The sequence below is a fragment of the Hyaena hyaena genome, unplaced genomic scaffold (genome assembly GCF_003009895.1).
Source record: "Hyaena hyaena isolate Hyena2069 unplaced genomic scaffold, ASM300989v1 scaffold_839, whole genome shotgun sequence".
Taxonomy (NCBI): Eukaryota; Metazoa; Chordata; class Mammalia; order Carnivora; family Hyaenidae; genus Hyaena; species Hyaena hyaena.
The window spans coordinates 396,004-412,781 of NW_024081463.1; positions in this window are offsets into that span (position 1 = coordinate 396,004).

Consider the following 16,778-nt stretch of genomic DNA (forward strand, 5'->3'; position numbering starts at 1 on the left):
CTCCATTTCTGCTACTAAGTAGATTTTCTCCAAGAACAAAACCGTAAGATTTAAATGGTACCTGTAATAATACCATCTGTCCAGAGGCTCTTCTAAGAGTTCTATGGCAAGAGAAAACAAGGAGCACTAACTTAGCCTGAACTTCCTGTGACTTAGAAAGTTGGTTACATCTCAAGTTAGATTTACATGTTTGATTCCCTGCAGTTTAATTTAGCAAGCAACACCCTATTAAGGTTGGTCCTCCCTCTGATTGAGTCAGATAATTACTTGCTTATACATCCAAGCTCTCACAACCCTTCCAATTTATTTTGTTCTCTCAATGGAACTACTGTGTGCTTGGTGAGTTGAAAGGATTAAATCCTAACTGAAACAGAAGTAGGATTTTTTTTCTTTAATGTGACTGCTCTCAGTGTCTCCGTAATACAAACAGGAAAGGCAGGAAGTCCCACAAACACTGCCACCATGTCTATTGCTAAGTTTATTCATAACTGCCCATTTCAGAGCATGGCTCTCTGAAGCTGTGGAAAATAAAATAGGCAGATAGACTGTACGGAAGGAAAACAAAAAAACAAACAAGCCTATAGCTACATAAAGGCTTATACACATGTCCACAGCAGGTTTGTTCATGAGAGTTTCAAACTGGAAACAATTCAAATGTTCATTAACAGGAGATGAGCAAAATCCTAGTCAGCAATAAAAAGGAATGGTCTACTAATATATTTAGTAACATGGATGAGTCTCAATAGCATTATGCTGAAAGCAAGAAGCATGCTGTATGGTTATATTTATATGAAACTTTGGAAAAGGCAAATTGAATCTGTAATGACAAAAAGTAGATCACAATAGAAAGAGCACAAGAGACCACTGTGGGGTGATAAAAACTGTTCTGCATGTTGATTGTGGGTGTGATTATAGGAATGTATGAATTTATCAAAACCCATTAGAACACTTAAAATGTGCCATTTTATTGAGTGTAAATGATATTCAATAAATATGACATATATACATTCTTCATCTCTTACTACCAAACCCTTGTCAAAACTGACAGAGGCTTTTATCTTGCCCTTCACTTTCAAATAGAGAAATAGGGTCAACATCTAAAAAATATTATATTTCTTTGGATTTAATGCTTATTTTTGAGAGAGAAAGAGAGACAGAGCATGAGTGGGGTAGGGGCAGAGAGAGAGGAAGACACAAAACCCAAAGCATGCTCCAGGCTCTGAGCTATCAGCACAGAGCCTGATGTGGGGCTTGAACACCAACTGAGCCACCCAGGTGTCCCTATAATACTTTTTATAAAATCCTAAACATTTAGAACTTCTAAAATTCCATAAAATCATAAAAGTATTTAGTGAGGGAGTATTATAAACAAGACCTCAAGTAGATCTGAGCTCAAGTTATTCATAATCAAAGAAAGGAAACACATGCTAGAATAGAGGGCAAAAGAGACAAAGATATATAACATGAGAGGCTAACTGGTGGGAAAACAGAAGAGGAAAAGATCATATCTAACCAAAGAATCAGAGAATGTTTCTGGAAACACCGCTTTCAAATCTGGCCTTGAAAATTGTCAAGACTTAGGGGAAACAAAAGCAAATATAAACTATTGGGACTACATCAAAATAAAAAACTTCTGCACAGGAAAGAAAACCATCAATAAAACAAAAAGGTAATCTATTGAATGGAAGTAGTTATTTGCAAATGATATATCTGATACAGGGTGAGTATCCAAAATATAAAGAACTTACATAACTCAACACCAAAAAAAAAAATCTGATTTAAAAATGGGCAGAGAACTAAATAGACATTTCTACAAAGACATACAGAGTCATGCTCAACTTCTCTCATCATCAGGGAAATGCAAACCAAAACTACAATGAGATATCACCTCACATCTGTCATAATGGTGAAAATAAAAAAGACAAGAAATAACAAGTGTTGGCGAGAAAGTGAAGAAAAAGGAACTTGTGTACACTGTTGGCTGGAAGGTACAGGCTCTGTAGAGGACAAGTTGGAGGTTCCTCAAAAAATTAGAAATAGAAATACCATATGACCCAATAATTCCACTACTGGGTATTTACCCAAAGAAAACAAAAACACTAACGGAAAAGATGTACATACCCCTATATTTATAGCAGCATTATTTACAATAACCAAGACAGGGCAGCAACATAACTGTGCACTGATAGTTGAATGGATAAGGAGGATGTGATGTGTATATCTGTTATCTATCTATCTGTCTGTCTATCTATCTATCTACCCATCTATCATCTATCTGTATATGGAATATTACACAGCAACAAAAATGGATGAGATCTTCCCCTTTGTAACAACATAGATGGACCTAAAAGGTATCAAGTCAAATAAAGTAAGACTGATAGAGACAAATAGCATATAATCTTACTAACATGTGGAACCCAAACACCAAAGCAAATGAATAAACAGACAAAAAGCAGAATCAGATCTATAAATACAGGGAACAAGCTGATGGTTGCCACAGGGAAAGGAGGTGGAAAGATGTGCAAAATGGGTGAAAAGGAGTGGGAGATATACGTTTCCAGTTATGGAATGAATAAGTCATGGGAATGAAAGGCACAGCATAAGGAATATAGTCAATGATATTGTAATAGTGTTGAATGGTGACAGATGGTAACTACATTTGTGGTGAGTATAGCATAGATGTATAGGGAAATTGAATCACTATGTTGTAAACCTAACACTAATGTGTGTCAACTATACTCAAATAAAATAATTTTTTAAAAAACAACAACAAAAGGAAGTTGATTAAGATTTCAGCAAACATCAACAGGAAACCTGAATGTATTTGAGGGTCATTTGAACAAGTTCATTCATTATTAAGCTTCCTTGGGACTCTTGAGATCATGGATACAGCTGGCTCATTGTTCAATAATGTCCTGTGAACTCCTAGTGCCACTGGAGTTCATCAATAATATTGATGCCATTCTTATATCCTTAATATAATTCTTATGCAGGTATTTCTAAGTATTTCCTCTATAACTTTTGATATTCAGATGAATGTTAAACATATAGCTTCTCTTGCACTATCCTTTTAAATTTGTGTCTAAGAGCAGAGATCTAGGTTTTGCAGTTGATAACAGTCTCAATATCTCAGACTCATTTGTCTAAAAGGCATAATCCACACATGATGTTGTAAGAAAAAAATGAAGAAATGCAACAATGCCTGAAGTGTGCTACACAGAAGATGTTTAGGGACTAATGAACAACTGCAGTATTTTTCCAAAAAAAAAAAAAGAGAGAGAGAGAAAAAACAAGGTTCCAGGATTTATAGCTTAGTGAACTATAAAATCCTGTTCAATTCCACCAAGTCCCCACACCTTCCTCCCATATAAACACATATTGTCAATAATGAATGAAAATGAGCCCTACCAGGTATGAAAGCACATTATAGTGATTACAGCAGCTTAGTGCTGGAGATGGAATATAGAAGTCAATGATAAAGAATAGAGAAACCAAAATCATTCACAAATATGATTTGGGTATATTTGGAGTTTGGTATATGATAAAGTTAGTATTTCAAATCAACGTGCAGCAGATGATACTAAGACAACAAGCATCAAAAACATAAGATGGATTATAACTCATTCCTTACACTAAAGCATAAATCCTAGAAGATCAAAGATTTAGGTCTTAAAAAATAAAATAATAAAAGTACCAGAAGAACAAACACAGATACCCACACTCATAAAAATCTGTGAGTACAGAATTCCTTTCCAATCCATGTATGAAGCTTAGAGTATACAATGCAAACCTAGTACCATAAAGATAAAAACATTGAAAAGATAAAAGTTGGTAAACCTGACAACTTACAAACATTTTTGTACCAGAAAAAATGCTATAAACCAAGTGAACAGTCTGGAGAATATATGCAACCAAGGACAAAGTACTAATTTCTTTGTATAGGAAAACACTTTAAATATTAATTAAAATAAAAGATCGGTTATCTGTGGAAAAATTAAGAAAAGAGAAAGATAAATAGTACACATGAAAAATAAAACATTAGTTGATGGTATGTTAAGTTGGTATCACCTTCTTAAAGGGTAATTTTGTAACATCTTTGGAATTTGTTTTTGTTTTTCTTAACTGTTTGTTTTTGAGAAAGAGAGAGAAAAATGAGAGAGAGAGAGAGAGAGAGAGAGAATCCCAAGCAGGCTCTGGGCTGTTAGTGCGGAGCCTGACGCCAGGCTCTAGGCTCCATCTCACAAACCTTGAGATCATGACCTGAGCTGAAATCAAGAGTCAGATGCTTAACCTACAGAGCCACTCAGGTGCCCCATCTTTCAAATTTTAAAGTGGGTATTCAATTGATGGAGGTTTCCATCTCTAGAAAATTATTCTACAAATATTCCCAACCAAGGTCCCATACATATTTTTGTAAAGGAATATGTTTTCTATGTGGCATTGTGATATCTCATTGGCATATAAAAATCATTTCATCAAGTTTGTTCATTTAGATAAGAGATTTAATTGCTTGTAATGGCTGGGTATCACCATCACTCTATGGAAAGAGGTACAAATTTGTTGAAAAGGTTTTTATTACTATTATATGTTGAAAGGATTTTTATTGGAAGAATGTCACCAAAAATGTGTTAAGGATAGGGAGAAGTAAACTATAGTTACAAAGTCATCTTCCATTATTTTATTTCAAAGAGAAGGGCAATAAGTTTTGAAAAATATATATACAAAACTCGGAGAATAGATATCTTCTAGGACTACCGCTCTACTAAAACCCATTAAACTCAATCATCTTCATTTCCTAAGGTTTCCTGTTAATCACTTTAGAAATATCTCTCACTCCACTAGCAAATATGTGAGAAAAAGTTGTGTAGCGGTTGTTGTTTGGGTGGAGGGTTCTTTGTCAAATGATTTTTAGCTAGTCATAATGGAGCACTCATCTTCCCAGGTATCAACAACAAAGGAGATCATGAGAGTAGTCTAACTTGAGATGAAAGCAAAGAATACAGAAAACATTTCATAACTCACTAAAAAGAGATGTCACTCCCAATTGTCCAAGAAATAGCTTTTATAAACTTTCAGAATTAAAATATAGGATACATTTCAGACTAGAAACTTCTTCAGACCCATAGTAATTGCTCAAGTTTTTCTATGGGTACAGAGTCATCTATGGAAAGCCACATGAGAAAAGGAAGAACTTCGATTAGCTTCCACTTATGATCTAAACCTTTGGTAACTTAAGGAATAAAGCTTTTGTTCTACTAACTCTCTTGTTAGAATATCCAACAAGGTCTTTAAAACTCAGCAGCAAACTCATTTTCTTTATTTATTTTAACATTTATTCATTCTTGAGAGACAGAGCATGAGTAGGGGAGGGGCAGAGAAAGAGGGAGACACAGAATCAGAAGCAGGATCCAGGCTCTATGCGGTCAGCACGGAGCCCGACTTGGGGCTCTAACCACGAACTGTGAGATCATGACCTGAGCCAAAGTCGGATGCTTAACTGATTGAGCCACCCAGGCACCCCACAGCAGCAAACTCATGAACCCCTTGTCAGTTAATGGGAAAAGTTAACCCGCTTGGAACTCTAATTTATGCCAGTAGAAGAGTCAGGAAGAGGATGTTACAATGCAACCATCTATCCTTAGAGGTGGAGGGTCAACCTTAAGATTTAATCTCAGATGACTGCACAGACAATTTCAGCCATAAACTAAGAGGCATTAGATTCTAGGACTTGCTGCCAATATCTCTGTGATCATTACCCTGGTTCCAATAATAATGGAACCAATCCTTGTCCTTGTTTTCAGAGAAACTGATTTACCCAAACATACACAGCTATAAAGATGCAAAAATGCCAAATATAAACCACAATTTTATGTGCCACTGTGACCACCTTCTTTTGATATTCTCTGTTTTATCATACCATTTGCTCTGTAGAAGCTTTATACACATTAATATAGACTTCACATGAAGCTATATCCCACTCTCAGCTGGATACAAAACAATTGATATATCTATTGTCCACTTACAAATTTATTTTTCAATAATAAACTGTCATAAAAGTCATATTTTTGAAATGTAATTGAAATAAAATACCTATTGTCAGTTTACTTTCCTTTTTTTAAATTTTTTTTAATGTTTTATTTATTTCTGAGAGAGAGAGAGACAGCGTGAGCAGGGGAGGGTCAGAGAGAGAGGGGGACACAGAATCCGAAGCAGGCTCCAGGCTCCGAGCCGTCACCACAGAGCCCGACACGGGGCTTGAACCCACGAACTGTGATATCATGACCTGAGCCAAAGTGGGACACCCAACCAACTGAGCCACCCAGGCGCCCCAGTTACTTTCCTTTTAAATCAAGGTCTACTAACTTTTTTTTTTTGAGAGAGAGTGCACACACAGGGTAGAGAGACAGAGACAGAGGGGGAGGGAGAGAGAGAGAGAGAGAGAGAGAGAGAGAGAGAGAATCTCAAGTAGACTCCACACTCAGTGCAGAGCCTGATGCAGGGCTTGATCTCACGGCCCCGGGATCATGACTTGAGCCAAAATCAAGAGTGGGTCGCTCAACTGACTGAGTCACCCAGGCACCCTTAGCTGTACCAACTTAAATATGCATACCAACTCTATCCCCCACTGCTATCAGCACAGGGTGTCACCAATTTTAAAATAATTTGCTCATTTAATGTTGCTCTATTTTATATTTTTATCATTGATAGTATGAAAAATTTCTCACATAATCATTTTCCAATTGTATTTCCTCTTTTGAATTGTCAGCCCATGTCACGTGCTTGCTTATTTATTGTGTATGTCTTGATATTTTGTTCATAGCTTTGTGTGCATCCTTAATATTTCATAGATAAATTGTGTCATGTCTGATGCAAATATTTCATGGTACACTTTCTTTACAGTTTTTTCATAAGGATATTATAAACTTATTTTCATTTTTCTTATTGTTACTTCGAAGTTGAAAACATTATCATTCCTCCATAAGTAAGTAAACGATTCTATTTTCTGCCACTTCTTCTCTAATTTGATGTTTTATATTTAACCCTCTAATTTGGTGTTTCTAGACATTTCATTCTTCTTCAGGACATAAGCAGAAACAGATAAATTACAATCCCCACTCTAACTATAACTGTAAAGCTGCTGCTTTTTCGTGATCACCCGGCAAAGAATACTTCACTCCACACCTCACCACCCACTCCTTGGACCCCACCCCATGACAATCACTGCCCTTATATAAATGGAGGATGTTTTAGTGATTAGTATAAAGTGATTTTTTTTATATTTCAAAATGCTAACCAATTTCTTCAGTGTCACATATTTAATAACGTTTTCCTTCACTGTCCACTTAAAACATTTTTAATTTTAAAGACTATTACTTTAGAGTAGTTTGAAATTCACTGCAAATTTGAGAGGAAGGTGTAGAGATTCCCAATACAGGTGTGGGCCCCTGCCCCCACACATGCACAGTCTCCCTTATTATCAAGTCTCCCACTGCAGTGGTACATTTATTACAATTGATAAACCTGCAATACACATCATAATCACCCAAAGTACATAGCTTACGTCCTTCTCATTTTTTAGTAAATTTACTCACCTTTGTGAGGTGTACTTATACATACTTGATGCTACCCCATTATTTCATATTTTTCTTTTTCTACCGATATCAAATGCCTTAAATGCTACTGATTTACTATGGGTTTTAACATCTAGTAGGTATTTATCCAGCTGGCGCTGACCTTTAATGCATCTTCTTGAATTTTTTACGTGTTCATTTCTCAAGTGACTTAGAAGTTTTTACTGAATTTTTTAAATTCCTTTTGAGATTTTGATGGAAATATCATAAAATATACTTCTTTAAAAAACTTGAAGGGCATATAATTAATATGGTGCATTGATTTACTGTAGAAAATTGACTGTAGTGCTTCAAATATTTAGAAAAGCTGGGCAAAATATAATAGCAATACTAAAATATTTAGGTGTTTATCAAGCTCCAAATCAGAAGAGATAAGACAACAAAACTTGTAAAAATAAATCTAATTGAAGACATTAAAAACTTATGACTATTATGCAGAAAATTATAACACCATATAGAATAATATCAAAAATAAACAGAAAAATTTAGAAATACGTACTTGAAAATAATTACATTTCATTTGTACTTTTCTTATATCTATCATTCCTTGTGTGTTTTAATTAATGGACTTAATTTTTTAGAGAAGTTTCAAGTTTACTGAAAAGTTGACCAGAAAGTACATAGAGTTCCCATATACTCCATCTCTCTCTATTCCCCCCACCCAGTTACCTTTATTATTAATATTTTTTATTAGTGTGATGCACTTGGTACAACCAATGAACCAATATTGGTACAAAACTACTAACAAAAGTCCACAGTTTACATTAGAATCACTCTCTGTGTCACACACTTCTATAGGTTTTGAAATGCTTAATGTCACGTATCCACCATTACAATGTCATACAGAATAGTTTGACTACCTGAAAAATCACCTGTGCTCCCCACCTATTCATTTCTTCCACCTTCTCCCTCCTGGAACCCCTGATGAGCTAATCATTTGTCTCTATAGTTTTACAGAATGTCATGTAATTGAAACCATATAGTATGTAGTTGTTTCAAGACTTGTTTCTTTCATTTTGCAGTATACATCTAAGATTTCTCCACCCCACGTTGGCTCAGTCAGTTAAGTGTCTGACATTTGATTTCAGCTCAGGTCATTATCTCTGTGAGATGGAGCTCCACTTTGGGTTCTGTGCTGACAGCATGGAGCCTGCTTGGGATTTTCTGTATCTCCACCCCCCCCTTTCTCTCAAAATAAATAATTTATTAAAAACATTTAAAGAAAAGAATCCTCCATAGCTTTTAGGGCTTGATAACTCATTCCATTTTATTGCTGATAACATTCCATTGTATAGATATACCAGAGTTTGTTTATCCATTCACCTATTAAAAGAAAATTAATTAGTTGCTTTTGATTTTCATAAGATCTCTCATTCATTTTTTTCTACCCTATAGTGTGAATTGCATTAGTAAATAGCAAAGGTGATAGTGGGCATGATTATTATTTTGTTCTTGAATTTAAAATGAATGTCTATTCTTCACTCAGATATAAATGTTGGCTTTGTGTTTATACATGTTAATTATTCTTCTTCCCACTTTTCTGGATTCTTAAAATGACATATGTTTTTAAAATATGTATATTGTATAGTATGTTAACTAGAGTACATAACACACCGTATCTATATATAAGCAAGTTGATCTATACATAAACAAGTTCATATTTTCCATCATGAATTTGAAAGGTATCCAGTTTGCATTATTAGTGGAACTCAATTGATTTGTGTGTGTGTATATTTATATCTATACAAAACTTTTCTAGCTACTTTCTCAAGTATTTCCACTGATTCCAGTGTGAGCTCCTCCCCCTCCCCCACCACATTTAACTGTTGCACTGTGATATTTTATCAGATGAGGGACCTAAGATCACCTTTGCTCTATGGAAGCTTTCAGAAGCTTCAGGTTTCTAAAATGAGCTAGGAACATATCATTTACTTTATTAATTGTAATATTAACTCTTCCATGTATTTAATTTTTTCTGTTAGATCTGTAGTTGACAAGGTAAGTTAAAATCATCTAATTTTCCTTTTCTGTATATTTCACACAATTTTTGCTGCCACTTTGTGCATATATTAGTGTATTATTTGTGCATATATTAGTGCATGAATAGTATTTTAAACATTTATACCTTGTATCATATTGTCATTGATTATGTTTCACTTATAATATTTTTTTTATTTTACCCTGCCACTTTTGCTACCTCATTATATCTTTGGCCTACCAGTTTCAGTACATATCCCAAGTTATGGGAGCAGAAAGTACATGGAGTTCCCATATACTCCCTCTCGCTGTGTTCCCCCCACCCAGCTTTCCCTATTATTAACGTTTTTTATTAGTGTGATGCACGTGGTACAACTAATGAACCAATATTCATACAATATTGGGCCTCTTTGATTAAAAAAAATCCAAGATTCTGTGTTATATGTACAAATAAAAATGCTTATATTATTTGTTACATCTGTTTTATGCTTTTCTAAAGTGTATTTTCTTTGTTTCAAGTTTCTATTATACCTTTTTACATATGAACATGTTCTTTTTCCTTTTATAATTTTAGTATAGTTTAAAAAAGTAAATTTCTTCTTTCTACCTTCACTGCTAATTATGCCACTCTTGTTTTATAACCTAATTTTTGGGATTATTCACGTATCTCTAAATGGAGTAACTGATTTCAATATTCTTTATACGTTTTTCCCACAAACTTCTACATTCAATCATCTTCTTTCTCTTTTTAGCTAATCTCTTTAGCTAATATGAAAATCATCCATTAATGCTGATAGATAAGATTAAAGGTAAAGTTTTCAGAAGGCAAATTTCCGGAAATGTGCTGGACTATACTTCACAAGTAATAGTACCTGGGCTGGCCATGGCATTCCCGCATCACATTCTTTCTCTGAGAATATTTCATATACTACTCTATTACCTTCGACTTTGTGATAGGATAATAGAGAAGAAGGAGGTCTCCAAATTTTGATTCCTTTGATAATTTTCTTTAGTTTTAAGATGGGAAGGATAAAATGTATGCCATGAAACATAGGAAATGTATGCTTTGGAGAGTGCTTTCACTTTCTAAAATTTACCTAAGGATACAGAAATGCTAATGCATAGGAGCACATGTACCCCAATGTTCATAGCAGCACTCTCCACAATAGCTAAAACATGGAAAGAGCCTAAGTGTCCATCAAAAGAAGAATGGATCAAGAAGATGTGGTTTATCTATACCGTGGAATACTACATGGCAATGAGAAACAATGAAATCTGGCCATGTGTAGCAACATGGATGGACCTGGAGGGTGTTATGCTGAGCGAAATAAGTCAGGGAGAGAAGGACAAATATCATAAGTTTGCACGTATAGGAGGATTAGGAGGAACTTGACAGAGGAACAAGGGGGAGAAGAAGGGGGGAAATGGTGGGGGAAAGGGAGAGAGGCAAACCATGAGAGACTCTTGAATGCTAACAAAAACTGAGGACTGATGGATGTGGGGGGAAGGGGGGATGGGCATGGAGGAGGGCACTTGTGGGGATGAGCACTGGGTGTTATGTGGAAACTAATTTGACAATAAACTATTTGTAAAAAAAAATAAATAACTAAATAAAATAAAATTTACCTAAGATAGAGTCAGACACTGATGTCTCCTACCTATTTTTTAACATTTTTATTTTTTTCAAGTATGCCATTGATTATCCACCTGTTCTTTTATTCTGGCTTTTCATTCAGGAACTAACTTCTATTTTCCCCCATATTCATCATTTAGTTACTCTCTTATGTCCCACCACATTATATATACTCCGCTAGTCTGCCTTTCTGCCTCATGGCACTAATGTCAATTTCTTTCAGAGATGATGTGAATTGGTTAGCACAACACTACCTTTTTCTTCCATAACTCTCACATTCTCTTTTATCACTGAAAAACAGATAACTACTATTTTCTAAAATCCTATACAAGTTCATGTCATGTATTGTTATCTGAGTATTAAGAAAGTAATCTTAGCAGAGGGTGGGGGGTGCCTGAGTGGTTCAGTCAGTTAAGCATCTGAGTTGGGCTCAGGTCACGATCTCATGAGTTTTGAGCTTGAGCCCCACATCGGTCTCTAGGTTGACAGCTCAGAACCTGGAGCCTACTTTGAATTCTGTGTCTCCCTCTCTCTCTGCCCCTCCCCTGCTTGCACTCTCTCTCTCTCTCTCTGAAAAATAACTAAACAAAAATAAATAAATAAAAGAATCTTAGGAAATTTGGGAGAAAATTAATTATCTGGCTTCAGTCATAAGTAAGTTCTACACTATAGATAAAAAAGAAAAATAGGAAAATAAAAAAGTATTTTCCTTCTCTTGTATACGTCTTTCATACATCATTATAGGGGCTATATTATTAATTTAATTAAACTCAGTTTAATTTCATGAATGTGTCACTGAAGGATGAGCATTCTGTGTTGGAAGTCACCTCTAGTCCTAACTACTTCTGGATTTTATCTATAGACTAGACATTGGAATGATTTATCCCATCTCATCACACCACGCTAGTTCCATACACTCAAGTTTGGGGCTAGAATTTTTTTTAAGTTTATTTATTTATTTTGGGGTGGGGGAGCAGAGAAAGAAAGGGAGAGAAAGAATCCCAAGCAGGCTCCAAACTGTCAGTACAAAGCCCAATGGGGGACTTGAACTCAGGAACTGATCACGACCTTTGCAGAAACCAAGAGTCTGTTGCTTAACCTACTGAGCCACCCAGCCACCCCTGGGGCTAGAGTTTTGAAAGGCCGCCCCTCTACTGTTTCCTGGAGCAGAGAACACAGTAGAGCCACTGGGGTCTTTGGCCTTCCAATCTTTGGCTTTCCTGGCCTCGTTGCTGCGTTACTTATCTTTGCTTCCATGTTCATTTCGTGCTATCTTTGTGTGTGTATCTGCCTCTGTGTCCAAATATACCCCCTACTTTTCAAATGTTTATTTATTTTTGAGAGAGAACATGCATGTACAAGCGAGGGAGGGGGAGAGAGAGAAGACAGAGAATCCCATGCAGGCTCTATGCTGACAGCAGAGAACACAATGCAGGGCTCAAACTCACTAACCATGAGATCACGATCTGAGCTGAAGTCTGACACTCAACTGAGACACCCAGGCACCCCCAATTTTACCTTTTTATAAGGACATCAGTCATATTAGATCAGGGTCTACCCTACGGACCTTATATTAACTTGATCATCTGCAAAGAGCTTATCTTCAAATAAGGTCACATTCACAGGTACTGGTGGCTAATATTGCAACATCCTTTTATAATTCAACCCACAATAGAAGGGGACATCAGATTCACAAAAGATCAAGTAAGGTCTTTGGCTTGGATCAGTAACAATCTTCCCATATGTATGTTTCAGTCAGATGGTACCAAGTTAGGTATTAGATCAAGCTAGATATTAATGATGGTTTTTAATCCTGCATTTTCAGTATGGAGTAAATAGAAATCCCTTCTTTAGTTTTAAATATTCTTCGATATTTTACTTTTAATTGATAGGCCAGTGAAAACTTTCTTTCTAGATTAATTACTTATACTTTTTCTTAAGAAATTAGTAGAGAAGGCCTATTGGTTTTCCCTAACTCAACCATCTTCCTAGACATCATTCACTGGGGATTATTGTCAGGAACAATTCCTTGCCACCTTAATCAAATTAAAAGGAAGGAATAGCAAACACAGTGATATCATTTCTATTTTTAAACATCTCATAGGAATACTCACGACAACATCATAGTAATTATATGATTTTCACTTGCTGATCAAAGATTTTATTATGCCCTGCATTCATTCAGACATACACAAACACAAGTATGCATACACGCGCGCGCACACACACACACACACACAATCATTCTATTCGTGGTACTCAACCCAAATTAAGTGGAAAAAGTCTTACTCACCCGTAGTTTTCATGCCAGTTAAAAGTAATAATCATGGAAACTCTCAAATATACTCATTCTCTCTGCTCTTCTTTCATGCTTTTCTTTTGGCATGAATTCTTTCATGCAAATGCTTTCATCTATGCCTTCCTTCATTTTCAAAGTTTTACCTCATCAGACTCCAGTATTTAATAGGACTTAGGTTTTAGTGGTTGTGCAACTGGTTATAGAATAATAACTGAATAAATGAATGGACATAAGATCAGTTTTACCCAAGAATGTGGCTTTCAGCAACATCATCAACTCCAATTATATCCTGTAATAGCACTGATTTCTAAGACTCTTTATTATTAAAACACTCCTGATGAAATAAATTGAACTGATACTTTAAAATATAGAAGTTATGTTTTAGACTAAATTTATAAATCTACTAGGTTTACACTTACTATATTATATGGAATATTCTGCCATCAAATTTAATTTTATATTAAAATGCTTCTCATTGGCCTGAAATCATAAAAACTCTTATCTCAACATGGTTAAATGAAATGGATTATTTCCAGTTTCCAGTTTCCAGTAAATCCAGCTCCAGCACCAATAAACCTAGCAGATCATTGGGTACTGGAGAAAGCTGTCTTAGTTCCAAAGTTCCTTCTCTATTGTACAGAAAGAATGGCAGCCCCAATTCCATCACCGAGAGGCCACACTGAGTCTGGAATTTCAAATGCAGTCAGAGTGGCTATGTCTCTTGTGGTTGGAAACGGTCATTGACATTCAGACAGTCACCTTTTTAGCATTTCTTTTCTTTATTCTTTACCTTCAATATGATTGTCATTGCTCAAAGGAACTAGGAAAACAAAAAGAAGAATAAAGAATGACAATGTGGTAGGAAGAATGAGAGCTCAGCAAGCAGAGCATGACTACATACTGTCAGAAAAGTTATAACGCTTATCTTCCAGAATTATTTTCTGTGTATACCAAATTGATTGTCATGTCATTTAGTAGACGTTTTATTTATTTTTATTATTTTTTTCTCAAGCTGCTACATGGGTCCAATATTTCACATTCGTCATATAATCTAGACTTACTTTCACTTGTCAGCAATAAAACAAGGAAAGAGTAAAGATTCAGAGGCAAAGAAAAAAAGTAGAAAACCAACTCAGCATTTCGAGAATTCTGACAATGCAAACCAACACAGAGGAGTGTGTGGAGGTGGCAGGAAGGATAAATGCTGGACCCAATTTGAGACAAAATCTCCTGTGCTTTCTGAGAGTCAAAATCCTGTCTGTCAAAATTATATTACTGAAATGAGATAAACTTATGTAAACAGCCTTATGTAAACAGGATGGAGGTGGTTCATATGAATGAGGAATGCGAAGCAGAGAATGGTGGTCACTGTCCAGTGCCTTCAAGATGATGTCATGGCTGTTAAATAAAATGTATTGCGGTATTGTTTCAATTGGATTAAGGAATCTAGAGTGAGTTCAGAGCTCCCTCTATCCCGCTGCTTTGGTCTGTAGACAGGCCTAGAAGTAAGTGCTAGAGATGTCATGTTGGATGTGAACATCAAAGACTTCTTTGGATTATATTAGCGTTCATGGGTGGACATACTCCCTTGGGGTGGCGATGACAAAGCTATAGCAATGAAGGAAGAAGCCCTTTCATACACAGATCTTTTAAGGCCATTTCTATATGTCCCCAAATCTCAGCCAGACACTGGTGCTCATGGACACTAAGGGTGAGTATCCATGGAGAAATCTTCCTAGAATGAGACTGTCTCACTTGTTTCCATATAATACAGCCTAGACAAAAAGACACCTACCTGGTGATTTCAGGTGTCCATCAAATATGCTATAAAGAACATTCAAGCATGGCCAGTACCTTCTTGGCATCACGAGAACCTCTTGGCTGAACTGAAAATGGCCTACATATTCCCTTTCTTGGGATCCAAATTTAATTTCTTTATTTTTTTAATTTTTTTAAATGTTTTATTTATTTCTGAGAGAGAGAGACAGCTTGAGCAGGGGAGGGTCAGAGAAAGAGGGAGATACAGAATCCAAAGCAGTCTCCAGGTTCTGAGCTGGCTGTCAGCACAGAGCCCAACACGGGGCTCAAACCCATGAACCATGAGATCATGACCTGAGCCGAAGTCGGACGCTTAACTGACTGAGCCACCCAGGCACCCCCCAAATTTAATTTCTTAAGACTGGCTTTCTCGTGGTTCTATCACAGTTGCTACAGAAATACTCAAACCAAAGGTCCACATCAGGATAAATTTATCAAGCAATCTCAGCAAGAGATATGCATTATACGTTCTTAGATGTGGGCTTTGAATATGGTGAGTAGCCAGGAAGATATACTAATGACCCTCCTTCCATTATGGGCTCTACTTTGCTGGTACCACTACCCCGCAAACCTACAGAAATGCTTCCTGGCTGGGGAACAATGGAATTGCAGGATAAGCCCTAGTCTAGACTAGTTCATCTTCACTAGCAGATTGGGTGGATTTCCCTGTGGTGAAGGAAGTGTCTTTTAAACCATGCAACCTGCCTCACCACACATTGCACAAATGTGCCCTTCTCATATTTGCCATCACTTGCAATGGCCTACTTTACAGATGTCACCAGAAAGGGGGAACAATCAGATACATTCATGAGTATATTTTTGTTTCTCTAAGACAGGAGCCTGCCACACCCTCATGTTCCTGCAACTGAACCACACATCTCTGGATGTCCTTGCTAAGAGATGTGGGCAGGTCCCTATCCTAGCTCCTAGCTAGCTTCCCAAATGCTTGTCAGTCTGGAAAACTTAGAGGCTAACAAGTAATAGCAATAATACTGTAAAATAATAAAAACAATGATAAATGTCACTGAAATCTCACAATGTTCTAACTACTCTGCCAAGTGCTTTACATATATTATCTTTCTTGTTCTTAAAAAGTTTATGAGGCAGGTACTATTGTAATCCCAGGAATAGGAGATGTAGAAAAGTAAAATAACTTCCCTATGTCACACATCTAGTATGTAATAGAAAGGAATAGAAATTCAGTTCTGTAAGACAGCAAAGCTCATGCTTTTAAATATGCTCAGGAAACACATACACACACTTTACATACATGCATATACATATCCACATATAATATCCAGATAAGAAAGATTATTCTCTGAAAATAGGTTTTGTGAGTTCCTATAATTATTTACTAAATATCCATTCTCCCTTTCTCCTATACTAACCCAAACTCTGATTTTCTTGGGGTGTCAATTTT